Source organism: Lepus europaeus, chromosome 2 (assembly GCF_033115175.1).
Source record: "Lepus europaeus isolate LE1 chromosome 2, mLepTim1.pri, whole genome shotgun sequence".
NCBI lineage: Eukaryota > Metazoa > Chordata > Mammalia > Lagomorpha > Leporidae > Lepus > Lepus europaeus.
The window spans coordinates 175,407,521-175,434,576 of NC_084828.1; the positions used below are offsets into that span (position 1 = coordinate 175,407,521).

At 44.2% G+C, this 27,056-nt stretch overlaps 1 protein-coding gene across 2 annotated transcripts in view; it reads left to right on the forward strand.

Annotated features, from left to right (window-relative positions):
- The first annotated feature begins 2,785 nt into the window (after positions 1–2,785).
- Positions 2,786–27,056, forward strand: part of TMEM108 (transmembrane protein 108) — a 366,810-nt gene continuing 342,539 nt past the window's right edge. The window contains exons 1-2 of one of the 2 annotated variants that reach the window (XM_062179790.1): positions 2,786–2,874; positions 13,828–13,946. The gene's annotated coding sequence lies outside the window, so the exon portion shown is untranslated. Of the gene's footprint in view, positions 2,875–3,237; positions 3,295–13,827; positions 13,947–27,056 lie in introns of those variants that run through there. The other variant, XM_062179800.1, reaches the window with a different exon arrangement.

Sequence of the window (27,056 nt, forward strand, 5' to 3'; positions counted from 1 at the left end):
CTTCATAAAAATACAAAAGAGAACATTTATGTTCTTTGTAGCGAATACAAGAAAACCAACTTCCTATAAAAATGCCTGTGTGTTATGTTAATCTGTATATGATCACACTAAATAGAAAATAACTATCTCTTAATAAAACACTGTTACAAAAATAGAAAATGTTCTCCAGCTGACGTTATATGACTGATGGAAACTACAGTCTTGAATAATCTGTGGGTATTCATGAATGAAATCAATTACATTTAGAGGAGCTATTTGTTGTTAGATTTAAAATGTAATTAGCAATTATAATGCTGTCTGGGGGTTCTGGTTCTAATGGAACAATGGGCAGATTCCTGGGAGTTAGCAAATTGGTAGGTGGTTTATATCTTATCTTTTGCTGAGCAATTTGTGGGGTGGGTGGTGAGGAACCTTGCTTAAACTAACATATCAGATGCTAGCCTATTCATTTCCCCAGACAGGATCGCTAGGTTATGTGCAAGTAGACTGAGAAACAGAAAATGAATGACAGCAGGATGTTCCTTTCTCCAATTCATATCTTCAAGCAAGAATCTCTTCATTTCATTTTGCCTCTTTCTGTAATAATAAAAAGAAAAAATAAATGCTCTTTTCTCACTAAACATTACTTGTGCTAGTTAAGTATTAGTGAAAATTGTCCTTATTTTTCCCAGTAGATAAAGCTACAAATTTACGGGGTAAGAAGAATTTCTCCTCCAACTGAATGCTGTGAAATATATTTTTAAAAGTGTCAGAGAAGGAGGTGCGCTAGCTTGCAGCTCACACATAGAAAATCGCTTCCAAGCAACATGGGTGTTATCGGCAGAGTGTTCTGAGGGGACCGCACTAATTCACTCATAAGCCAGGTCCTACCCTACTGCAGAAAATACCATCCCATGGAGAAGCTGTGAACGACTGTTGACCCAGATCCAGGCGCTGGTCATCTTATTTCACAAATGCACAGATCCCTTGCCTTCAGATTTTCTGCATACCAGAGGCTAGAGGAGGTTCTGGCTTAAACCCAAGGAATCTGCATTTTAACAAGTACCCCAGATGATTCTGTTGCGTACCTTGGGAAAAGTCTCAGAGAAAAACCCCTAATAATGCTCAAATAGAAATGTACGTTCATTAAAACAACTGAAGCTCTCAACGGAGGGTTGATCATTTTGGCGTGGTTAACAGAAGGCAATAGATTCTTATTTAAATAGTCAACTGGGCTTGAATCCAGTTGTGAAAATACTTTGTAAATGTGCTCCACTGAATCCTCTTTGGAGTATATATTATCTGTGAATTATTTTTTATCTTTCCCTGTGTTTACAAAGTGTTTACTTCATTCGTGGTTCTCACTGCAGAGCTGATGATCCTTGTTAAGGAAGGAGTCCATCGATCCAGCAGTTCACGCAGGTGCTCCCAAGCACGGCTGGACTTCCCATCAGCTGGGAGGCTCCCAAGCACGGCTGGACTTCACATCAGCTGGGAGGCTCCCAAGCATGGCTGGACATCACATCAGCTGGGAGACTCTTCAGCCTACGCTGTCGCCTTCGTCGGGGCCACATGCCTCATTTCCATTAGAATCTTTAGACACCGGGACCCACAATCTATTTCCTTAAATCATTTCCATGCTGCCAGACCTGAGAACCACGAGTTTGATGATAGCCAAAGAAACGCTGAGATGTTCAAGTTTAGTTTTCTTGCTCAGACATTATCTTTACTCTTGCTGTGGCCAGGACCATTTTGGGGTTGGGTCCGATGAGTTCCCTGTAACTCTAAATTTTACGCTCTGTTCTCTCTGACATGTGAGCGAGTTGGATGGGCCAGGCAGGCTTCACTTCTGAGGCTGAGCAGCCAAAGAGGCCTCAAAACACCCCGGCGAGGGTGCGACTTTCTCCAGGTGGCACTTTGATGACCTCGATGCACAGTGAGAGGCGACTGCTTGCAGGAGTGTTATCCACTTGGTCTGAAGAGCAGGGGGAAGAATTTAGCACTTACGGCTTCCGAAACCAGCCTGGCACCCTCTTGGGGACTGAGAGCCCGGCTGTGCCGGCCCGCGAAGGTCCCAGCTGGCCAGTCTGAGAACAGCGAGGCCTGGCCATGCTGGCGCAGTGGCGAGGCGCTGGAGCTACTAGCCCACGAGTTCTAAGATCCCCAGAGTAGGTTCCTCTACAACCTGTCTGGCTCATGCCCGAGTCGCCCAGGGCGCTGTGGTCTTCGGCGGCCAGCACTGTCCCCATCCGATTCTTCTGGGCGGGGCAGACCCCATCCCTCGGGGCGGAACGCCCAGGCCGCCTCCCCTCGGGTGCCCCGCGCCTGGCCAGGCCTGTGCCGTCCCCCAGCCGGAGCAAGGGCAGCAGGGGCAGCCACACTCCTCAGCAGGCCCCTCCCGACGGGGCTCCGCCACGCTGGGCCCCGCATCGGGAGCAGCGCCACCACACCTGTCAGGCCCCCGCCCCACGCTGGCCGGGGCCGAATCCGCACTCTAACCAGCTACCCAGGAGATTCTTGTTTACAGAGGAATTCGAGAAGCCTCCTGATCAAGTAATCGATCAACTGAACGGACCCACCCTTTGTGCCGGCAGCGCGCCAGCTCCGCCAGGCAGCGACCCCCCAGGGCCATCGGAGCCCGGCTGCCCTGGGCAACTTGGGGATTGGCTGGTCTGGCCACGTGATCGGCACTGGCCTTCCTTGCGACCGGATTGGCTCTCGAGGACGCTGACGGACAGGGCGGGGGCGGGCCAGGGTCCAGTCGAGGCGCGCGGGGCCGAGGGGCGAAGGCGCCGGAGCGCGAGTGCGCGTGCGCGAGCGCGAGCGGCGGGGCTTCCTCGCGGGCCGTCGGGGAGGCGAGCGCCGGTCCTGAGGCGTAGCGGCTGCTGTCATGAGGTAAGCGCCGCGGCCGGGGCTGCTGCCTCCCGGCTCCGGCGAGCGAGGCGCGGAGCATCGTCTCGTGCAGCCCCAGCCCGGCCGCCCCTCGTGGCCCGGCGCCGCGCTTCCTGCGCTCGATGCGCCTCGGTCCTGCCCGCCGCGGCGACTGCCGGCCGAAGGGAGCTGCCCACCTGGCAGCCTGGCCGCCGCTTTGTTCCCGCCCGGACGGTGCGGGGTGCTGTGGCGCCGGGGGTCGCGGCCTGGCCCCGGGCCCGCGCCGCGGGTCTCCGCTTGCGCCGGGCCCGGCACTCGCGCGGTCGCGGCTGCGAGCGACGCCCGGGGCGGCCGAGCCGGGGCTGCCCGAGGGGCTTCTCGCCGCACCTGCCGCGGCTCGCACCGACATTGCGCGCTCTGAGGCGGCCGAAGGGGTCCAGCCAGGTGTGAAGGGGCTGGAGGTCTTGAAGGCGGTTGGGCACGGGCGGAGCAGGTGTGGAGGAGTTGCCGTGGATGCTGACTGCAAGCGGTCGGTGAGCAGGCAGACGCTGCAGTGGCCGCAGACCCGACCGGCTCGCGGAGGTCCCCCTGGAAGATGGGACTGGCGGCGGCGGCGGGGGTTCTGGGGCCGCCCTGCCGGGCGATTACCTAATGTTAGCGTCTGAACCGGCTGGAGGAGCAGGCAGGCGAGGGCTGAGTTGAAACTATCCAGATCTCTTGCATGTGTTCAAAAGAAACCATTTGGCTGCCAAGAAAGGTGTGTGTGGGGGGAGTATCTCCTTTTAGTAATACTTTAAAAGAGGAGATGTGTCTGGAAGCTTGAGAGCTGCTGAAGTGTGCAGGGTCCCCTGCCTCTCCTCCATTTCCTTAGACCAGCGTCAGTTTTCCACCAGCTAAATAGTTTGTTAATATGTTGGGTGTGCCTGGTAATCTACTCAGTAAGAAATGGCTCAGCCCACGGTCACGATTTTACTGTGTTCTTTTGGTACGAGATGGACAAGGAGACTGCTTCCAGGGCCGGTTAGTCCTCTCATCTTCCCCCAAGTTATGTTTCTTTAGGAGACAATCAGGTATTTAAATCTCTAAATGCATACCATGACCGTGAAACGCCTTCACTTGCTAAGAGATCAGTTTACTAGGCAAGTTAAAATGATTTTTGTTTTGAGGAGGTAACACTTAAATTTGTTTTGGGGATTGAAGTCCGGTTCGTCAGCTTGCAGCAGGTCAACTTTGCGTGGTTTTCTGAAATGAATGAAGATGAAGAGAAGTTCTTGCGCTTTGGGAATATCACAGGTGACCCAGCTAAAGTGAAATAGAGGTTGCCACCTGATATACTGGTGGGAATAATTTAAAACTTTGGCAGTGTTTTTTTTTTTTTTTTTTAAACCTCGTGTGCAGAGAGCAGGAAGGCATTTTGAGGGTGCTGTGGGTCTGTAGTTTGGACTTTATATTTGAAGAGGAAAACGTCACGTTTGTTACATAAACTACACCAAGGGCAGGCAGTATATGTGTGTAGCCCGCGGAAGGAGCAAGGATTTGGAAGGTTGAGCAGCACTGATTAGGTTTAAGCAAGGGCCAGCGGCAGATTGACAGGCTTAGGTCATCCTGAGGGAAGCAGCTTACTTCAGTGACCTGTAGGACAAGGTTTTGTTCTCTGATGATTGAATAAAAGCCCACTAGCATTGCTTTCTGAGCAATAACAAAATGATTTCCATTCTATTGATTCTGTCTCCTGGGTCAAGGAGTGGGGTTAGGGTAGGTGGGCAGTGGATGAGAACAATTAGAGGTGATATAAGAACTTCAAACCGAGAGGCACTTAGCAGGTGTGTTGTGAGATAGGGCTAGATAACAACGCCATAGGTGGGGCCACTGGCTGAGATCATCTGGTACAGGAGCAGTGGGGGAAAAGGAATGCCAGGAAACGTTTAATTCAGTGAGGCTCTGCTGTTGTCTTCAGAACCTCCAGGAGGCATTTCCAGGCAGAGCTGCCCCATTGTTGGCTAGCCTGGCTGGGCTTGATATGGCTTCCGGAAGACCTACCACTCACATAGGAGGCTCTGGTGGTGGTTCTGTGTCTCAGGTTTTAAGTCTCAGTTAGGCTTATAATGTGTACTAGAGAAAGAAAGCCTCATAAAGACGCAAATCGAGGCTGCCGTTCTTTTGGGTCATGGCTTCTCTCACTCACAGGCTCTCAGGAAAGAGGTTGTCCCCTCCCTAGCAGTAGATGGCACTGCTGCCTCTGGAAATCCCTGGAGGAGATGAATTGTCGAGCTGGCATCACACAGTGTGTAGCCTAGAGTCCAGAAAGCTTTGAAGGGCTGTGGCAGCTCTCAGAGAATCTGAAGGAAAATAGTTCTGAAAGCTGTAACTGCCCTGTTAATGGAGGAGTACTTACTGTATGTTGTGGGAATTGAAGAACGGCTATGTTTATTAGTTGTGTGTGTTTCTTTTTTTAAAATTTTATTTAAGTTACAAAGTTTCATGTATTTAATACATACAGATTTAGGAACACAGTCACACTCCCCCCCATCCTCCCTCCCACCCACGCTCCAACCCTATCTGTTCTTCCCTCTCACATTTTCACTGTTAATTTTTACAAAGATCTATTTTCAGTTTACATAATGGTCACATAGTTAACCCTGCACTAAGTAAGAGAGTTCAACAAATAGTATGAACAGGAAAAAAACTCACTATACCTCAAAAGAGACAAGGGCTGTAAACAATCATCAAATCTCAAAATGTCCATTTCACTTCAATACATTACATTTCAAATACCCTATTAGATCAGGGAAAACGTATGATATCTGTCTTTTTGGGACTAGCTTATTTTGCTAAGTAGAATGGTTTCCAGTTGCATCCATCTTGTTACCAAAGAAAGGATTTTTTTTTTCTTACAGCTGAGTAGTACTCAATAGTGTATACATACCATAATTTCTTTATCCAGTCAACAGTTGATGGATATGAGTTGATTCCATATCTTAGCTATTGTGAATTGTGCTGCAGTGAATATGGGGGTACAGATGAATCTTTCATATACTGATTTCTTTTGATTTGGGTAAATTCCTGGGAGTGGGATTGCTAAATCATATGGTAGATGTGTATTCAGATTTCTGAGGGATCTCCATACAATCTTCCACAGTGGTTGCGCTAGTTTAGATTCCCACCAACGATGGACCTGGTACTGTTTTCCCTACATGCTTGCCAGCAGTTGTGGCTTGTTGATTTCTGTATGAGAGCCATTCTAAGTGGAGTGAGGTGAAATCTCATCATGGTTTTGATTTGCATTTCCCTGATGGCTAGTGATCCTGAGCATTTTCTCAAATGTCTGTTGGCCATTTGAATTTCCTCTCTTGAAAAATGCCTGTTCAAGTCCTTTGCCCATTTCTTAAGTTGGTTGTTTGGCTGTTGTTGAATTTCTTGAGCTCTTTATAGGTTCTTGATGTTAGCCCTTTATCAGTTGCATAGTTTGGAAATATTTTCTCCCATTCTGTTGATTGCCTTTTCACTTTCTGAGTGTTTCTCTTGCAGTGCAAAAGCTTCTCAGCTTGATGTAATCCCATTTGTCAATTTTGGCTTTGATTGCTATGCTTCTAGTGTCTTTTCCAACGTTGCCTATACCAACATCTTGCAGAGTTTCCCTAATGTTCTCTAGTAATTTGATGGTATCAGGTCATAGATTTAGGTCTTTGATCCATTTTGAGTGGATTTTTGTGTAAGATGTAAGGTATGGGTCTAGTTTCATACTTCTGCACTTGGAGATCCATTTTCCCAAGCACCATTTGTTAAAGACTGTCCTTGCTCCATGGTTGATTTTAGCTTCTTTGTCAAAGACACGTTGGTTGTAGATGCATGGATTGATTTGTGGCATTTCTATACTGCCCCATTGGTCTACAAGTCTGTTTTTGTGCCAGTACCAGGCTGATTGATTATAACTGCCCTGTAGTGTCTTGAAATCAGGTATTGTGAATCCTCCAGTTTTGTTTTTGTTGTATTAGATTGCTTTAGCTTTTCTCTGTCTGTTGTGTTCCCATATGAATTTTAACATTTTTTTTTCTAGATCTGTGAAGAATTAGTATTTTGATTGGGATTGTATTGAATCTGTAAATTGCTTTTGGCAGTATGGACATTTTTGATGATGTTGAGTCTTCCAGTCCATGAACGTGGAAGTTTTTCCATTTTTTAAATGTCATCTTCTCTATCTTACTTTTTAGTGTTTTGTAATTTTCATTGTAGAGATCTTTGACATCCTTGGTTAAATTTATTCCAAGATATTTAATTATTTTTGGAGCTGTTTTGAATGGGACTGATCTTGAAAGTTCTTTCCCAGCCATGACATTGTGTGTACAAAGACTGTTGAGTTTTGTGTGTTTATTTTATATCCTGCCACTTTACCAAACTCTTTTCTGAGTTCAGTAGTGTCTTAGTGGAGTCTTTTGGATCCCCTATACATAGAATCATATAGGTTGACTTCCTCTTTTCCAATTTGTATCCCTTTGATTTGTTTTTCTTGCCTAATGGCTCTGGCTAAAACTTCCAGGACTACATTGAATAGCAATGGTTCATGTGGGCGTCCTTGCCTCGTTCTGGATCTTAGGAGAATGCTTCTAGCCTTTCTCCGTTCAATAGGATTCTGGCCATGGGTTTGTTATAATTTGCCTTGATTGTGTTGAAGAATGTTCCTTCTGTACCCAATTACTTAAGGTTTTCATCATGAAAGGATTGTTATACTTTATCAAGTGCTTTCTCTGCATCTATTGAGATAATCATATGGATTTTGTTCTTGAGTTTGTTAATGTGATGTATCACATTTGTGAATGTTGAACAATCCCTGCATACCAGGGATAAATCCCACTGGGTTTTGGTGAATGATCTTTCTGATGTGTTGTTGGATTTGATTAGCTAATATTTTGTTGAGAAGTTTTGCATCTATGTTCTTTAGGGATATTGGTCTATAGTTCTGTTTCTCTGTTGTATCTTTTTCTGACTTAGGAATTGAGGTGATGCAGGCTTCATTGAAGGAGTTTTGGGAGGATTCCTTTCCTTTCAATTCTTTTGAATAGCTTGAGAAGAACTGTGATTAGTTCTTCTTTAAATGTCTGGTAGAATTCAGTTGTGAATCCGCCTGGTCTTGGGCTTTTCTTTGTAGGAGGTTCTTTATTACAGATTCAGTGTCTGTCTTGGTAATTGGTCTGTTTAGATTTTCTATGTCTTTGACACTCAGTTTTGGTAGATTGTGTCTAGGAATCTATATATTTATTCTATGTTTCCCATTTTGTTGGCATACAGCTCTTTGTAGTAATTTCTGATAATTCTTTTTATTTTTCTGATATCTGTTGTTAACGTTTTCTTTTTTGTCTCTGATTTTATGGATTTTGGTCTCCCCCCCACTCCCCTTTGGGTTACTTGTGCCAATGGTGTATCAATTTTTTTTTTCAAAAAAACAGATCTTAATTTCACTGATTTTTAAATTTTTTGTTTTAATTTTGCTTATTTATTTTCTAATTTTAAATATTTCTTTGTACCCACTATTTTTGGATTTGGTTTGTTGTTTTTCTAGGTCCTTGACGTACATTGATAGCTAATTAATTTGGTTCCTTTCATTTCTCTTTGTAGGCACAGATTTCTGTAATTCCTTATTTTTTTAAGATTTATTTATTTGAAAGAGGCACACAGAGAAGGAGAGGCAGGCAGGGAGGGAGGGAGGGAGTCTGGGGGTCTTCCATCTGCTGGTTCACTCCCCAGATGGCTGCAACAGCTGGAGCTGCATAGATCCGAAGCCAGGAGCTTCTTCTGGGTCTCCCATGTGGGTGCAGGGGCCCAAGGAGTTGGGCCATCTTCTGCTTTCCCAGGCCATAGCAAAGAGCTGCATTGGAAGTGGAGCAGCAGGGACTCAAACTGGCACCCATATGGGATGCCAGCACTGCAGGTGGCAGCTTTACCTGCTATGCCATAGCGCTAGCCCCTGTACTTCCCTCTTAACACTGCTTTTGCTGTATCCTGTAAGTTTTGATATGATATATTGCCATCTTCTTCTGTTTCCAGAAATTTGATATTGCTTTTTTGATTTCTTCTATGACCCACTGTTCTTTCAGAAATATGTTTTTCAATCTCCATGTGTTTGCATATGATCTAAAGATTCTTGAGTTGTTGATCCAGCTTTATTCCTTTGTGGTCAGAGAAGATGCATGGTATGATTTCATTTTTTTTTTTTAATTTGCTGAGACTTGCTTTATGACCAGCATATGGTCTATCCTAGAGAAAGTTTCATCCATTGTTGAGAATAATGTTATTTTGCTACTGTGGGGTGAAAACTTCTGTAGATATCAGTTATGTCCATTTGGTCCATACTGTTGATTAGCTGTGTTGTTTCTTTGCTGATTTTCTCTGTGGTTCATCAGTCTAGTGATGAAAGTGGGGTGTTGAAGTCCCTTGTTACAATTGTATTGAGGTCTGTCTCCCTTTAGATCCATTAACATTTCTTTTTAAATATCTACGCGCTCTGTAATTGAGTGCGTATACATTTATTATAGTTATACCTTCCTGTTGAATTGATCCCTTAATTATTACATAATGCCCTTCTTCTGATATTAAGATGGCAACACCTGCCCTTTTTTGCTTTCAGTTAGCATGGAATATCTTTTTCCATCCTTTTACTTTTAGTCTGTGTGTATCTTTGTTGGTGAGATGTGTTGATGTTTCTTGTAGGCAGCAAATAGATGGGTCTTGTTTTTTAATCTGCTCATCCAGTCTGTATCTTGGATTGTTGAGACTGTTTACATTCAAGGTGACTATTGAAAGGTAACAGCTTGGTCTTGCCATGTTTTCATCAATATTCCTATTGTTTACTTTGGATTTCTTTTGTACTTTTCCTGGGGGATTTTCTGCCTTCACATTCTTTCATGATGATGACTATCTTTCTGTGTTCCTGTGTGTAGCACCCTTTAAGTATCTTTTGTAAGGCTGGATGCATGGTAACCAATTCTTTCAATGTCTATTTGTTATGGAAGGTCTTAATTTTACCTTCATTGATAAATAAGAGCTTTACATGGTACAGTATTCTGGTTTGACAGTGTTTTCTTTTAATACTTGGAATATTTCTCACTATTCCTTTTCTAGCCTGTAGGGTTTCTTTTTATTTATTTATTTATTGACAGAGTGGACAGAGAGAGAAACAGAGAGAAAGGTCTTCCTTTTCAGTTGGTTCACCCCCCAATGGCCACTGCTGCCAGTGTGCTGCAGCCGGAGCACCGCCCTGATCCAAAGCCAGGAGCCAGGTGCTTCTCCTGGTCTCCCATGTGGGTGCAGGGCCTAAGCTGTCCAGTCTCACCTCTGTTCCAAGGTGCTGCCCACTTTGGCTCTTAGCTTCTGTAGTTCTTGTTTTCGTGTTCACGTTGCGTGTCTGCACTCTCCACAGGTCCATGGCATTCCTCTTCCTCTTGTAGGATTTCCAGTGCGGTTTTCTCTCCAATTCACCCGAGAGTGCTCTTCTTACACTTTTTTTTTTTTTTTTTTTTAAACACTGTTCATCCCCAGCTTTGCGTAGTATGTTGCTCCCTGATCCACCATCTTGGAATCTCTAGCTGTAGATTTTGAAAACTTTTCTGCATACTGTTACTTGTAAGTAAAAACTGTCATCATCTTAGAATATTCTTATATTGGGTCCATGAACTACCCAAGGTCACTGTGTATAGGAGAGTGTTTCCATGTAGTCTACCTCCTTTGTAATCCTACATATTTTGTTCTATATATCTAACACATTAGTGTGAGATTCAATAGACAATCCAAAGGGTCCATGGTACAAAAATAGGATAAAAATTCTAGAATCTCAAGTAGGTTCTGCAAAAGTGGCAGTTTGGGAGAATTCTTAATTGAGTAGTTAGAGTCATTATGGTAGAAGAGAGTTGGGGTATAGTACAGGAGCAAACCTATGGAGGTTCTTAGAATATTTATTGAAGTTTAAAGTTTCTTGGTCAATGATGATCTAATAGTACTTTGCCCATCTTAAATTTATAATAGATATGCAGGTAGTGATTTCCATTTATCATTCTTTGCTTAGTAAATGCTGTCTCCTATTTTCATCCACTTTCAAATTCATGTTGCATTATTAGCAATAATGGGTGTACTAAGAGCCTCCCTTCTCTCATAGTCTGATTGGATTCTAGGGAGTGCCTTTCCAATTTATGATGGAGTTTTTTTTATTTTTTTTTTTATTTTTTTATTTTTATTTTTTATTTTTTTGACAGGCAGAGTGGACAGTGAGAGAGAGACAGAGAGAAAGGTCTTCCTTTTTGCCGTTGGTTCACCCTCCAATGGCCGCCGCGGTAGCGCGCTGCGGCCCGCGCACCGCGCTGATCCGATGGCAGGAGCCAGGTACTTATCCTGATCTCCCATGGGGTGCAGGACCCAAGGACTTGGGCCATCCTCCACTGCACTCCCTGGCCACAGCAGAGAGCTGGCCTGGAAGAGGGGCAACCGGGACAGGATCGGTGCCCCGACCGGGACTAGAACCCGGTGTGCCGGCGCCGCAAGGCAGAGGATTAGCCTAGTGAGCCGCGGCGCCGGCCTATGATGGAGTTTTTGATTCCTGTCTTTGATTTCTGAGGTATGACATCTCATGTTCTATAAGCTCATAGGACACACCATTATCTCAGAGATGCAAAATAATATATATGTCAGGGGTTTAAAAACATGTTTGTTTTTATGTTCCCTTATTTATCTCCAACATTTACCACAGAAACTGCTACTTCTTCTGGCTAGTTATTGTATTTCAGTTTTCTGTTTGCAACCACAATTTCTCTGTTTTGTAATTGTCCCCGCATAGGAGTGACTCAGAGTTTACATATATTGGAAGTAAAAATTCTTGTTTTGTCAGAAGGTATATAGAAGTTACTTTGTGTTCAAGTCTTCCTTTTAACCATGAGATATTTTTTGCTGGGGAGGGAGTGGCGGTCACTGAAATTTAAAGAGCATTTGCTTGAAAATACTTGATTGTGTTCTGTGATACCCTGCCTATATTTGGTACCATAGTGGCTCTGGTAGATATTTGAATGTGGGTCAGAGTAATATTCACTCTTGTTTTAACAGAAGAATAAAAATTGCCTTTTCTTCTTTTAAAGGTCACAAATTGAGTTTAGGTAGTAACAGAAAACAATGTTAGGTGTCTACGTACTAATCCCAGGACAGTGCTGAGTTATTGTGAAGTTTAGAGGGTATTATTATTGGCTCCTCTCAGTTTGTTTTCTTGTCTGGAAAATAAGGGGAGAGAGTGGTGATCACTTAAATCTTCTGTTTCCAGATCCTGTGACTCTATGAAATTCTAGTTGCTACTGAGACTAAATGTGTCCTAAAAATGCTGGCTATTTGGGAATTCATTTATAATCAATTAACATAGGTGCCAGGATAATAATTCCTTGTATCTACAAATTACTTTGTGGTTTACAAGAAGTATTCTTTCATCCTTTATCTCTCTTCTACTCCAAGTGTGGCCAGAGAACAGCAGCATCAGTATCTCCTGGGAGCTTGTTAATGATGCTGAGTCTCAGGCCTGTTTACACCAACCAAGTCAGAATCAGAATTGTATCAGGTGATAAAATACCTAGATGAAGTGCATGCTCATTAAAGTCTGAGAGGTGCAGCGTTTTAAAAATTGTGAGTCTTACATTGGTCCGGAGAGGCAGGGTATTTTACAGGTGAGGAAACCATGACGCAGAATTCAGTAACAAAGTCAGGGTTACTTTCACCTGGGACTCGTTACTCTAACCCTAATGCTGTCTTCCTAATTGGGTTGGGTTCACCCTTTTGTGATAGAGACTGCTAGCTGTCCAGTAGCCCATGGGGTTAAGTGTGACTGCACAACTGAGTTTTAAGTATTAATAACATGGGTGGAAATGTGATCTTCTAGGAAAAAAAAAAAAAAACACACAAGAAAAGAGAGAATGTTCATTCAAGCTCCACCATGGTACTTTTCATTCCTAGCTTGCTGGATTGAAAAGGACTCCTAGGGCAACCTTGGAAATTATGTTGTCTTTTATTTGTTTGAAAGAGAAGGAGACAGAGAAAGAGCGAGCGAGAGAAAGAGAGACAGAGACAGGCAAAGAGAGATCTTCCCTTTGTTGTTCATTGCCCAAATGCCCAGAACAGCTTGTGTTGGGTCAGGCTGAAGCAGGAGCTCAGAACTGAACCTGGGTTTCCCGTATGGGTGGCAGGCAGGGACTTAAGTACTTGAGCCATTACCAGCTGCCCCCGCAAGGTGCACATTAACAGGATCTGGATTGAAAGTGGAGCTGAGATTAGAATCCATTCTCTCTCCTGGGATATAGGTATCCCAAAGTGGTGCCCCCCCCACCCCCCAAATTTGTTTGTTTATTTGAAAGTCAGAGTTACAGAGAAGGAGGCAGAAACACAGAGAGAGAGAGTGATCTTTAATTTGCTGGTTCTCTCCCTAGATGGCTACAATAGCCAGTGCTGGACAGACTGAAGCCAGGAGCCAGAAGCTTCATTGGGTCTCCTATGTAGTTGGCAGGGGCCCTAACACTTGGGCCATCTTCTACCTTTTCCAGGCCATTAACAGGGAGCTGGATCAGAAGTGGATCAGCTAGAACACAAACCAGCACCCATATGAGATGCAGGCGGTGGTTTTACCCATTACACTGCGATGCTGGTCCCCCAGGTGGTGTCTTCACTGTGCCACATACCTGTCCTGGAAGTTATGTTGTAAAGATGGCAGAACTTTCATCAGACTGAGTGTCTTAACTGCTGCATTAGGACCACCCTCCTGACTGACCTGCGTACTTCCTCAGTATTCAAACAGGGACGAAAAACAAACTTTTAATAAACTTTGGCCGTTGTACTCATACCGTTTGGATTTGTGAATTAAGCACTTAACCCTTCTCTATCAAATTCACTTGAGCAGTGTCTCAGGACTTGCAGTTGTGAATCCGTTAATTTAATGCATTCTTTCATTTTTGTCTTTGGCAGTTGGTGATCCATTGGTTGTGGTCCAACATGCAGAAGCGCGTGAATAGTGAAAAGTAGCAGCGCCTGTGGGTCATGAGGATGTGTATGTGTTTGAAGGCTTCTACTCCCTCTTCTTCAGGGTAAGGCAAAGGCGTTCTCTCCTGTTGTTTCTCTGGCTTTGCTACTTTGTAGAGGTTCTTGGCTCACCAGCCTCTTGGAATCAGTGCAGTAGGATGCCATTTCTGAGAGAGGCTTCTAAAGCTTTACTTAGAGACACGCTGACAGCCAGCAGCACGAGGAGAAAGGTGGGATAGAGTCTCTGTATGGGAATATTGCAACACAGGAGTTTTAATGGGTTTGTGATCTCATGGGAGGTTTGCTGGGCTTTCCTGAGGTCCACTAGAGAGGGGACATCGCCTTTTACTCGCAGCCATATCGTGTTGTTCGCTCTCCTGGCTTATATTTCCCTTGCTCACTGTCTTTCTTCTTTGGAGATGACTTTGCTTAACTTTTCCTTCATTATTTTTTTTTTCTTCAAGGAAGTAGTTTGCCAGAGATTTACAGTTCCCAGTTTCACCCAAGTATAATAGCACTAGCAATGCACATGGTTCTGCCTGTTCATTGTATTTTATCCAGTGTCTGTTGAAGTCACATGTCCACATACTCCTCATCTACTTGAGCCCTTAGTGCAATGTGTGTGGACATTGGGAACATCATAACCAAAATTGGCTTCAGATTTTTATTTATGCTGAAGATTTTTGAGATCATGAGAAGTAATTCATTGTTTGGTGTGCCCTTCTCAGTGTCCAGGTAGAGGTCCATGATGGAGGGGTTGAAAATTCATTACATCTTCTTTGAGATCTCTAACTTCTAAATCTTGGACTGAAGGCTCTTTGATGGGACAGTTATGATTATTGTAAATCTGAGCAGAGCTAAGAAATGACTGAGGAGGAGGGAAAGGAGGCTAAAGAAAAATAGCACTTAACTGAAAGACCTGATGATAGGTTGTCTCAAGTTGCTCAATTCAATACTATTGAGTCCTTGCTGGCTAATGCCTTACCCAGGCTCAGACAGGACCCCCAGATGGGCTGATGTCTTTAGCTGCCTTATGTGGTTCAATAATGAGTTTAATTTACTGAATAAGATAGACAACTAAGGGCTGTTGGTCTCTGGATATTCCCACAAGTGTACATCATTATTGCTTTGGCGTGATCCATGTGCTTGGAGGTCAGCAAAGCAGGAAGAGGGCAGCTATAAAACATGCCAAGAGAAGAGTCCAGGTGAGCACTTAGATGCAGAAACCATGCCTTGGCGTGGAGATTGCCAGTGAAAGCAGCCAGCCTTGGCTAGATTTTTTTACAAGACTTTGCCAGATTGCCTCATTTTCCTCCTTGTCTCCTTCGTATTCTTTATCTTAAAAGTAACTAAAAAGTGTAGCATGGGGACAGGAATTTGACTCGGTGGTTAATATGCCACTTGGAATGCTGACATCCCAAATCAGAATGCCTGAGTTTGGTTTCTTTCTTTGCTTTGATAGGAAGGACGTGAGTCCCGGTCACCCATTTGGGAGTCCCAGATTGAGTTCCAGGCACCTGGCTTTGGCTTGCCCAGCCCTGGCTATTGTGGGCATTTGGGGAGTGGACTAGCTGATGGAGGATCTTTCATTCTACATGTCTCTTTCTCACTCTTTCTTTCAAATAAAAATGAAAAATTTTTTTTGAGAAAAGCATGCCAGAAATAAATCTTGACTGGCATGTTTCTCTGTAATTATTGTACAGTGATCATATGTAAAGGGAGCCATTCTAAGAAAGTTCTAAGAAGATGCTAGAGGGGCCAGTAAAATGGCACAGTAGGTTAATCCTCCACCTGCAGTGCCGGCACCCCATGTGGGCACCGGTTCTAGTCCCAGCTGCTCCACTTCCAGTCCAGCTCACTGCTGTGGCCAGGGAAGGCAGTGGAGGATGGCCCAAGTGCTTGGGCCCCTGCACCCTTGTGGGAGACCAAGAAAAAGCACCTGGTTCCTGTCTTTGGATCAGCGCAGCTCTGGCTGTTGCGGCCATTTGGGGAGTGAACCAGTGGACAGAAGACCTTTCTGTCTCTCTCTCTCACTGACTATAACCCTATCTCTCAAATAAATAAATAAAATAATATAAAATGCTAGAGCTGCCAGTGGACCAGGATTTCTCTGCCTGGGCAGTGTGGGTGTTTTGGGTCAGACAGTTCCTGTGTGAAATGGCCTGTGGTTTGCAGGGTGTTTGGCAGTGCCCTTTCCTCTGCTTCCTGACTGCTAGTAGCTCTCCCCACAACTTTGATAATAAAAATGCCTGTAGGCATTGCTGAAGATCCCCTGGGGAGCAAAACTTCCTCTGCTTGACAACCAGTACTGAAGGAGCACAGTGACTTTATCTTGGTTTGAGTTTCTCTAGGGCTATGTTTTAATCATTTAACTTAATTTTGCTTTTTAATTTTTAGCCTAAAAACCTTTTATTTAAGTTATACAAACTTCATGCATTTCATAAATACAAATTTAGGAACGTAGTGATTCTTCATACACTACCCTCCCTCCTGCCCACACTCCCACCCTTCTTCCTCCTCCCTCTCCTATTCCTATTATTTTTTACAAAGGTCTATTTTCAGTTAACTTTATACTCATAAGATTAACCCTACACTAAGTCAAGAGTTCAACAAATCGTATGAAGAAAAACAGAATGAAACACCATTCCTCAACAGTCGAGACGAGCCGTTCAAAATCATTGCATCTGAGAGTGTCAGTTTCACTTCTATAGATTACCTTTCAGGTGCTCTATTAGTTACCACAGATCAGGGAGAACATATAGTATTTGTCTTTTTGGGCCTGGCTTGTTTCACCAAGTATGCTGGTTTCCAGTTGCATCCATTTGTTAGTTTCCCTCCTTGTAAAATAGGCACACATTAGCCCAAGGAAGTGATGTACATAGTACTCTCATTACTTGGGTGCTCTGTGAGTGGTAAGAAACAATGCTTGTTTCCCCAGATTTCCAAGACACAAGCATCACTCTTCATCCCTGTGATGGTGGTAACTGAGGAACAGAGGGAGTTTGAAGAAGGGTGAAGGATTAGTTAGTGTGGAAAACTATGAGGGGTACTTAATTCTGAGTGTTCAAAGGCAGCATGTTCTGATTCGCTGCCACAATATACTATGGATGAAGGCTTTCCTTTGGAAATTTAACAAAGGGGAGAATGGATGAGGCAGCAAGAGGACTGTCACCGCAGTCAAGGATGTGGTGTTTGACGGGGTAAGCTTTTCATGTTGAAGTCACTCATTTGTGTTTGGACCAAAGGACATAAAGAAGTAATCCTCAGAGAAAAATATTCTCCCATGTGACTGCTGATCCAGATTTTGCAGACAACAAAATAAAGGCCAGAGAATGTTTGAAGAAAATCTGTTTTAATTCTAGAAACTTTGCATTTCTCTTTCTTCCTTTCCTTGGGAACATGGAAAGGGTTTGTCTTCAATATCTGCCCTTTGAGTGATAAATGTTTTAATTAAACTTTTTTTTTTTTTGAGACTGAAAGAGAGAAACAGCACTCCCATCCTCTGGTTTATTCCCCAGCTGATTGAAGTGCTGGGACTAGGGCCTCAGCTGAAGCCCTCTAGGTGGGTGACAGCAACCCAGCCACTTCTGCCTACCACGGTGTGCAATAGCAGGAAGCTAGAGTCAATAACTGAGCCAGGATTTGTAGTCAGGTATTCTGATATGAAGTGAGGGCATCCTAATTGGCATTTTAACCACTAGGCTAAATGCCTGCCACAATACATGTCCTTTTGATACTCTCTAGTATTATGTTCTGGAATGATGAAAGAGACCGTAGCTGACCTAGACCAGAAGTAATCTTACTGTTTTAGTAGAAAGCCTCAGCTTAAGTGTAAGGCAGGGCTGGTGTAGGCATTGTATCTTAAGTGTCTTGGCAGCTTTGAGTTTTCCCATTCAGTGTTCCTGGGACCTGTGATTATTATGCTTGCCGACAGAATCGATATCCAGTGTACCATATCTTGGCTCTACTATGTGCAGAAGACAGAGCTGTGTTTGCATTCTTTCATATGCTTGTAATCCTGGGCGCTATGCAGAACTTGTAAGAATGTTGGAGAAGGATTTTATGTACTTTAAAGAAAGGTACCACTGTGTAGAAGAAAGGTGACAATGAAGGAAGTTCTACTTAGGAATTAGCTGGAGTTTGTATGTTAAAGTTTTCATTTATTTTTTAAATATTTATTTATTTGAAAGGGTTACAAAGAGAGAAAAGAGAGAGAGAGAGAGAGAGAAAGAGAGGAAGAGAGAGAGAGAGATGTCCATTTGTTGATTCACTCCCCAGAGGTCCGCAATGGCCAGGCCAAAACCAAGAGCTTCGTCTGGTCTCTCCTGTGGGTGGCAGGGGCCCAAACACCTGGGCCAACTTCTATTTCTCCGCCATTAGCAGGGAGCCGGATCAGAAGTGGAGTAGCTGGGACAAGAACTGGCGCCCATATTGGATACCAGTGTTGGAGGCAGTGGTTCAACCCACTCCTCCATGATGCTGGCCCCTAACGTTGAAGTCTTTATTTTAGTGCCACTCAGAATGTGCTCTGTGGATTAGCTCAGCATGACTTGGGTACTTGTGAGAAACGCACACGCCTGCTGAATCAGAATCTCCGGGAGTGGGCCTAATGAACCCCAGGTGAGTCTGTTGGATGCTACGATTTGAGAAGCATTGCTCTATCTGGTAGTTTGATATGGTGATATCTTGCAGTTTGTGTCTGTGTGTTTCGGGAGGGGGGGTACTGAGAAAGTATTTTTCCAGGCAGTCACAATATATGTAAAATTATGTGGTGATCATCTCTTAAAAAATGTTTCCAGGCCATGCTCTAAACCTTTTCCTGCACTGTCCATTACAGTAGCCCCTGGCGACATGTGGCTGTTACTATTTACATTAATTAAAATTAAAATTAAATTATTCATTTACACTAGCTACATTTCTTTCTTTCTTTTTTTTTTTAAGATTTATTTATTTACTTGAAAGTCAGAGTTACACAGAGAGAGGAGAGACAGAGAGAGAGGTCTTCCATCCGCTGGTTCACTCTCCAGTTGGCCACAATGGCCAGAGCTGTGCTGATCTGAAGTCAGGAGCCAGGAGCTTCTTCCAGGTCTCCCACGTGGGTGCAGGGGCCCAAGGACTACTGCTTTCCCAGGCCACAGCAGAGAGCAGGATTGGAAGTGGAGCAGCTGGACTAGAACCGGTGCCCATGTGGGATGCCAGGGCATTAACCTGCTGTGCCACAGCGCTGGCCCCTATACTAGCTACATTTCAAGTGCCCCTGTAACCACATGTGGTTATTAGGACTGCACTGGGCATTGCAGATACAGAGCATGTCAGTCGTCAAAGAAGTTTCTGTTAGAGAGTGCTGTGTTAGTCTGTGAAGTGGCTTTTCAGAAACCCACATTTATAATGATAGAGTGATCTTATAACAAAATCTTAACTCCTTTAAAACAATTCTTTTAAAACAGATTTCTTGATCCTGGGGAGACTTCCACTTTGTGAGTATGTCTGGCTGAACTTTTTACCTTGCTACACTATCATTTGCTACAGAGAGTGCTATGGATCCATGATTGAATGCATTACCTTTAAAATATTTGCCTTTTGATCCAAGCCTGCTGAGCAGTCTCTTCGCAGTTGATCTCTGCGTACCCTGACTCTTGGTGATAAGCAGTCTCTTTGGATGCTTCCTAGAGCTTCGCATAGAGTCTCTTTACATAGGTAGCAAGAGAGTTTCACCTTCCCTTCTTCCAAGGCCTAACTTGACTCAAAAGCATGTTTTATGAGAGGATATAATTCACAAGCTTAACTCTGAAGAGTTATCCTCTGAAGAATTAATCGCTAAAGAAAAATTTCTAACAGACATATTAGAACGCAGATTTAGTAATTAAAGTTCTCTAACAACATGTAAGAATTTTCAGTTGCTGTTATCTATTTTACCAGTATTAGTTGCTCAGAAATTGTTACTAGAGTAAATGAAAAGATGTGGAAATAAATTTTCCACAGTTTTAAAATATGTAATTTAAACTAACTGAGCCTGGTGTTGTTTTGTGTGGCAGAGGGGAAGAGAATAAATTGGTGCGCCATTGATGTCATTGCTAGCGGGGAGGGAAATGAGCATGGGTTCTGGAATTGACGCTTGGACAGCCTTAACTAGACTGATGCGTTTCTGGTGGGGTGTGTTGCTTGTTCTCTCCCGACCTTCTAAGTCTTTTTTTCAGAGACTTTATTTGAACAATTTTAGATTCAACCAAAAGTGAGAGGAAGGTACAGAGATTTCTTCTGTACTCTGTGCTAACAAACATGCATAGCTTTTCCCGATCAATACCCACCACCAGAGTGGTGCATTTGTTAGCCTTAGTGAACATACTTTGACACATCATTGTAACCCAAAGTCCATAGTTTACATTAGGGTTCACTTAGTGGTGTACATTCTTGAGTTTGGACCAATGTATAATGTGAATCTATCAGTATACTATCAGAGTATTTTCTTTTTTTAAGGTTTATTTATTTGAAGGGCAGAGTTTATAGAGAGGGGAAGGGAGAGACAGAGAGAGATATCTTCCCTCTACTGTTTCACTCCCCAAATGACTACAGCTGCTGGAGCTGGGCAGGTTCGAAGCCAGGAGCTTCTTCTGCATCTCCCAAGTAGGTGGCAGGGCCCAAGGATTTGGGCCATCTTCTGCTGCTTTCTCAGGCACGTTAGCAGGGAGCTGGATCAGAAATAGAGCATCTGGGACTCTAACTGGTGCCCATATGGGATATTGGTGCTACAGGCAGTGGCTTTACCTACTATGCCACGACATCAGCCCCAGAGTATTTTCACTTCCCTAAAAATCCTCTGTGCTCTGCCTGTTCTTACCTACCATCCCCAAACCGCTGGTAACACTTTTTACTGTCTCCATGGTTTTGGATTACAAATGTAATCTTTTCAGATGGTGATGTGCATTAAGTTTCCTCTATGTCTTTTCATGGGATGAGAACTCATTTCTTTTTTAACGCTGAATAATTTTCCATTGCTTGGATGTGCTGTGCTTACTTATCCATTCATCTACTGAAGGATATCTTGTTTTTTTTTTTTAAGATTTATTTAATTATTTGAAAGTCAGAGTTACACAGAGTGAGGAAAGGCAGAGAGAGAGAGAGAGAGAGAGAGGTCTTCCATCTGCTGGTTCACTCCCCAATTGGCTGCAATGGCTGAAGCTATGCTGATATGAAGCCAGGAGCCAGGAGTTTCTTCCAGGTCTCCCACATGAATGCAGGGGCCCAAGCACTTGGGCCATCTTCTACTGCTATCCCAGGTCATAGCAGAGAGCTGGATCGGAAGAGGAGTAGCCGGGACACGAACCGGCGCCCATATGGGATGCCAGCGCTTCAGACCAGGGCTTTAACCCACTGCGCCACAGCGCTGGCCCATCTTGGTTGTTTATATATAAATATAGTTTTATATAAAACTGATGTATAGGCCGGTGCCGCGGCTCAATAGGCTAATTCTCTGCCTTGCGGCACCGGCACACTGGGTTCTAGTCCCGGTCGGGGCGCCGGATTCTGTCCCGGTTGCCCCTCTTCCAGGCCAGCTCTCTGCTGTGGCCCGGGAGTGCAGTGGAGGATGGCCCAAGTGCTTGGGCCCTGCACTCCATGGGAGACCAGGAGAAGCACCTGGCTCCTGGCTTCGGATCAGTGCAGTGCACCGGCCGCAGCAGCCATTGGAGGGTGAACCAATGGCAAAAGGAAGACCTTTCTCTCTCTCTCTCTCACTGTCCACTCCGCCTGTCCAAAAAAGAAAAAGAAAAAGAAAAAGAAAAAAATCTGATGTATAAATATCCATGTACAAGTTTTTGTGTGGACCTAAGTTTTCAACTCCTTTGAGTAGATACTAAGGAGTGTACTTGCCATCTGTGTATCTCCTTTGGTAACATGTCTGTTAAGGTCTTTAAAAAAAAAAAAGATTTATTTATTTTATTTGAAAGAGTTACAGAGAGGGGGAGAGAGAGAGAGAGAGAGAATGAATGAATGAATGAATGAATCTTTCATCTGCTGGTTCACTCCCCACATGGCCAAAATGGCCAAGGCTGGGCCAGGCTGAAGCCAGGAGTTGGAACTTCTTCCAAATCTACCACATGGGGGCAGGGGCCCAAGTTCTTGAGCCATCTTCTGCTGCTTTTTCCAGGCCATTAACAGTGAGCTGGATCAGAAGTGGAACAGCTGGGACTTGAATCAGCACTCGTACAGGATGCTGGCATCGCAGGCAGTGGCTTTACCCACTCTACCCTTTGCTTTTTTTTTTTTTTAATTTTTTAAAAAATTTTTTATTTTTTGACAGGCAGAATGGACAGTGAGAGAGAGACAGAGACAGAGAGAAAGGTCTTCTTTTTGCCGTTGGTTCACCCTCCAATGGCTGCCGCGGTTGGCGTGCTGCGGCTGGCGCACCGCGCTGATCCAATGGCAGGAGCCAGGTGCTTCTCCTGGTCTCCCATGGGGTGCAGGGCCCAAGCACTTGGGCCATCCTCCACTGCACTCCCGGGCCACAGCAGAGAGCTGGCCTGGAAGAGGGGCAACTGGGACAGGATCGGTGCCCCGACCGGGACTAGAACCCGGTGTGCCGGCGCTGCTAGGCGGAGGATTAGCCTATTGAGCCACGGCGCTGGAGCTACACTGATCTGAAACCAGGAGCCAGGAGCTTCTTCCGGGCCTCCCACACAGGTGCAGGGGCCCAAGGACTTGGGCCATCTTCTACTGCTATCCCAGGCCAATGCAGAGAACTGGATCAGAAGTGGAGTAGCCAGGACACGAACCGGCACCCATATGGGATGCCGGCACTGCAGGAGGCGGCTTTAACCACTACACCACAGCGCTGGCACCCAGACATGTTTTTTAAAAAGTTTTTTTTTTTTTTTTTTTTTTAATTTATTTGAAAGGCAGAGTTAGAGAAGGGAGAGACAGAGAGAGGTCTTCCATCTATTGACACACTCCCCAAATGGCCACAATGGCCAGGGCTGTTCAGGCCAAAGCCAGGAGCCAGGAGCTCCCGCTTGGTTTCCTATGTGGGTGCAGAGGCCCAAGCACTTGGGCCATCCTCTGCTGCTTTCTCAAGCGCATTAGGAAGGAGCTGGATTGGAAGCCAAGCAGATGGGACTCAAACTGGTGCCCATATGGGATACCGGTGTCACAGATGGCTGCTTTACCTGCTAATCCACAGTGCCAGCCACACAGATATCTTGAATTGAGTATATGTAAACTATTTCGGTTGCAAGAGTGGAAACTCAAGGTATATTATAAAATTGAAGGTTTAAGTAAGAGTGAACAAGAAAATAAAGGAAACAGAATGTCAGTCACGTGGTAGGTCTGTGAAGAACTCCAGAGGCCTTTTAGGACGAGAGTAGTCTGGCCAGACCCTTCGGATGCAGGGCGTACCCTGCGAGCAGGAAGACTGTTCCTGCACTGTTGCAGCTGCAGGGGTGCCTGTGGTGACAGTGCTTGGTCAGTCCAGGTTGAATTCTCACCCCTCACTTTGCTCAGCATTCCCATCTTGGCTTCTACCCTTGGATCTGTGTGCTCCTGCTTCTCCTTATTGTGTCTACTGGTGATTGTATAAACCAAACTCCAACAGAAGAAAAAAGGCATGATTGGCCCTGTAGTAACCATCATCCTTGTTGATCAGAGCTCTTCAACCAGTAGCCTTAGAGGTGCTGGTGCTCTCTCCTTTTCTAAATGCTGTGACCTGGGGCTGCTTGCTTCAGAAAGGGCTGTGGTCTTGTCAGTTTCCCTAGAGGGAGAGAGTGTGGAGTGGATTGATGGAACACCGGACCTTGCTGTAGTCTAAGGACCCTGAATTCTTAACCCCTGGAATCAATATAAACAGTATTTTTGGGGTATGTGTATGATAAAGAATTAGAAGATTATTCATAATGTCTGCATATTTTGTACCAATTGTGAAAAAGTAGGAGTCTGTTCTTTTATTTACGTTTGGCTGTATCCGCGTGCAGCAAGGTAGGAAATTGCTGGGTTAGATGATTTGGAGTAGAAAGCTGTATTTTCCACACAGATAATCTTTTTTTTTTTCATCTGTCAAATGTGATCCTTTCAGCCACCCCATGTATTCCAGGAATAATGGCTAAGTGACTGTCTGAATGTTGAAAGACATTTTGACATCTTTGACAAGTGGTGTTCAACAGCTGGGTTTGTAAGGTTTTGGTTCTGATAAAGGAAAATAACTTGGCTTACTACTTTAAAATAAATTTATATAAATGTTGCTATTTTGGGGATTACTGTCTTACAAAATTGACTTAAAATTTTTTTATTGTGTATTTTGTTCACTCCCCATAAAACCCCCTATCTTGGAATGTTAGTCTCATTTTTACCAGTGACTTGAATGTGACTTTACAAGGGAATGCATTCTGATATTTTGGAAGACTCCATCTTTATGATTTTATGACAGGGTAAGAATGATGGTCCCAGCTCCACTTGGACCTGTGCAGCTGTGAGTGGGGTGATCCATGGCAGCACAGACAGCCCGTCATTTCACTGAATTCATGTGCAGCTCTAACACTGCTCCTCCAGCAGCTGGATGAGGGTGGCACCACTTACAGAGGATCAGTATTTTCTTAGAGGGGTGCAGTTTGTGTTAGGAGTTCAGCAGGGCTTTGTCAACTGCTGGTAGGGCTAAGACTGTGGTTTGTGATTGAGGGTTGCGGAAGGTCAGCTTTGTCTCCTAGCTGTTGATTGCTGAGATGACTAGAGCAGAGAGGAATCATTTACTCCAGTTTCTCTTCTGATTCAGAAGATCCCTGTTCTCTCTATTGAAGTTTTTTAAAAATGAGGAGGGAAAATGCAGAATTATATCCAGTTAATTTTAACATATATTCATGTTACTTCTGAACGGGAGAATTGTATGTAGTTAACCATATGTTGCTGGAAGATTAAGATCTTCCATTTTAATTTCAAGAAAGCACTAATCATACAGTGTAAACTAAAGATAAAGGAACTCAAATTTGTGCATATGTAGATTTTTTTATTACAAAAGTCAAAATTCTCATAGAATCAGGAATGAGTGTGTGTCCCATCCGTGAAGATTCTGTAGCAGTAGGGAAAACATCTGTTCTGTCCAGGGTGAGATTCTGAAAAGCGGCTGAGAGCTCAGGTCTCTGCCTCCGTGAAGCCTGTCTTGGCACTGGGTCCTCTGTGAGGAAGCTGGGGGATAAGTAGGCCTGGACTGGTGCAGGTAGAGCAGAGGCTCTGGGTGCAGTCCTGAGGGCCTGGGCCTGGAACCCTGGGTGGAGTGAGCCCTGTCCTTCCTGAGTCACAGGATGGCGCCTTCCTTCTCAGTCCTTTCCTTCAAGCCCACCATTGAACCTGGGCCTTCATCTTTCAAGGAAGGGGAGCCGTGGCTGATAGAATGTCCTTCATCCTTTGCAGCACACCTGCTTGGAGGGCTCACCCTGGGGAAAGCGGCAGATGGGGAAGTGTGCTTCTACTACCTATCAAAAACTGTCCCCTTCCCACTGAAAAGAACTTAACAGATTAGTTTTTAACATTTTAGTTGTTGGCATTTGTACAATATTTGCCAAGCTTTAAATGTTATGTTATTTAGAAACCTTTAGCTTAGAAAACAATGTTTTTACTTGGTGATACCAACACTGCGTATTAGTCCAATTATTTTAAGTTTTTGTTCCTTCTGGTGTTTTTGCACATGATCTCTCCTCTTTTCTGTCCACTAATCCTGTTACTTTGTTTAGGCCCACTAGTCTCTGCCTTCTTATGTCTTTCTTATTTTCAGAATTATGGGGCTCCCAGCTGACTGCAGGACAAGGTGCCTCTTGAGTGTGAAAGGCAGGAGGGCTGCATAGGTTGGCTCCATCTTTCCTTTCTGAATTTTGCTTCATCCTTTCTATTAAACTTCTCCTTTACCTGCACTGGGCCTTGGTCCCATTTGGTCTTCCCAGTATAGCATGCCCTTTTTCCTTTTTAGTGACTATTTGTAGCATTGATTGACCTACAGATCAGCATATCCCTCTTGCTTCTGTCAGTTTGTAGAAATATGATTTTGGGCAAAATGATTCATTTCTCTCAGGCTTAATTTTTCTTAGTTTTAGGCTACAAGTCCTAATAGTTGCTTTATCAGATGCCTGTGTTCCCTCCTTGTGCATGTTTGGTATCGCTCTCTACATGTCTGCTTGCTGATGAAGCTATTGAACATTGGAATTTCAGAGCCTGTATGTTCCAGGTTGTTGACTAGCCATCCTCTGCCTGCCATTTTCTTGACTTCTCTACCCACACCTTCCTTTGATAGGTCCCAAGTACTCTAACTCTATTAGTGAGTACCCGGAGATAATTTTCCTGCCTCTGTTTGTGAATGTGAAAATTATGTTCATGTAATGTGGATTGAAATTACATTCTTATAAAAATTAAAAAGGAAATGAAGGAGGGAGATTGAGGGAAGGAGGGAAGTGTGATTATCTTCTCAGACTTGTACCTATGAAACACATGAAATCTGTCTCTTTATATTAATAAAAATTAAAAATAGAGTTAAAAAAGAAAATCATGTTCATGGATCTTCGTGGTGTCCTGGTGAATCTGCACACATTGGAAGTTAACAGCAATTCCATGGGCACTCTGCTACCGATTCATTTTCTCAGCTTTGTTTTCCTGTCATGTCAGGTAAGATTAATCATGAGGACGAAATACTATAATCATACTTGTCATCGCAAGGCAGTACCTCTTTAAAACAAAGTTTTCCAAGGAGTAGCCCAAAAGGGCTTTAAAAATATTGTTGATTTGAGAGCCAGAGAGAGCTCCCATTTGCTGGTTCACTTTCCTAAAGACTGTGAAGGCCAAAGCTGGGAGCCAGGAACCCAGTTCAGGTTTCTCATGTGGGTGGCAGGAACCTAGTTACTTGAGTCATCATTGCTGCCTCCCAAGGTGTGTATTAACAGGAACCTGGAGTCAGGAGTGGAGCTAGGACTTGAACCCAGGCAATCCCATGTGGAATATAGGCATCCTAACCAGGACCTTAACTAACCAGGGGACCAAATCTGTCCCCTCTTCCCCACCCCCAGCTGGGGCTTTAGTATAAATGTCCTTAACAAAATGCAACATGACATGAACAGGGTTACTTGGGCAAGCCACTGGAGTTTAGTTAAGGAGACCGCCCTGCATGGATTCTCCGTCACATTGTGTTAGCAGCAGTGGACCTGCCAGTG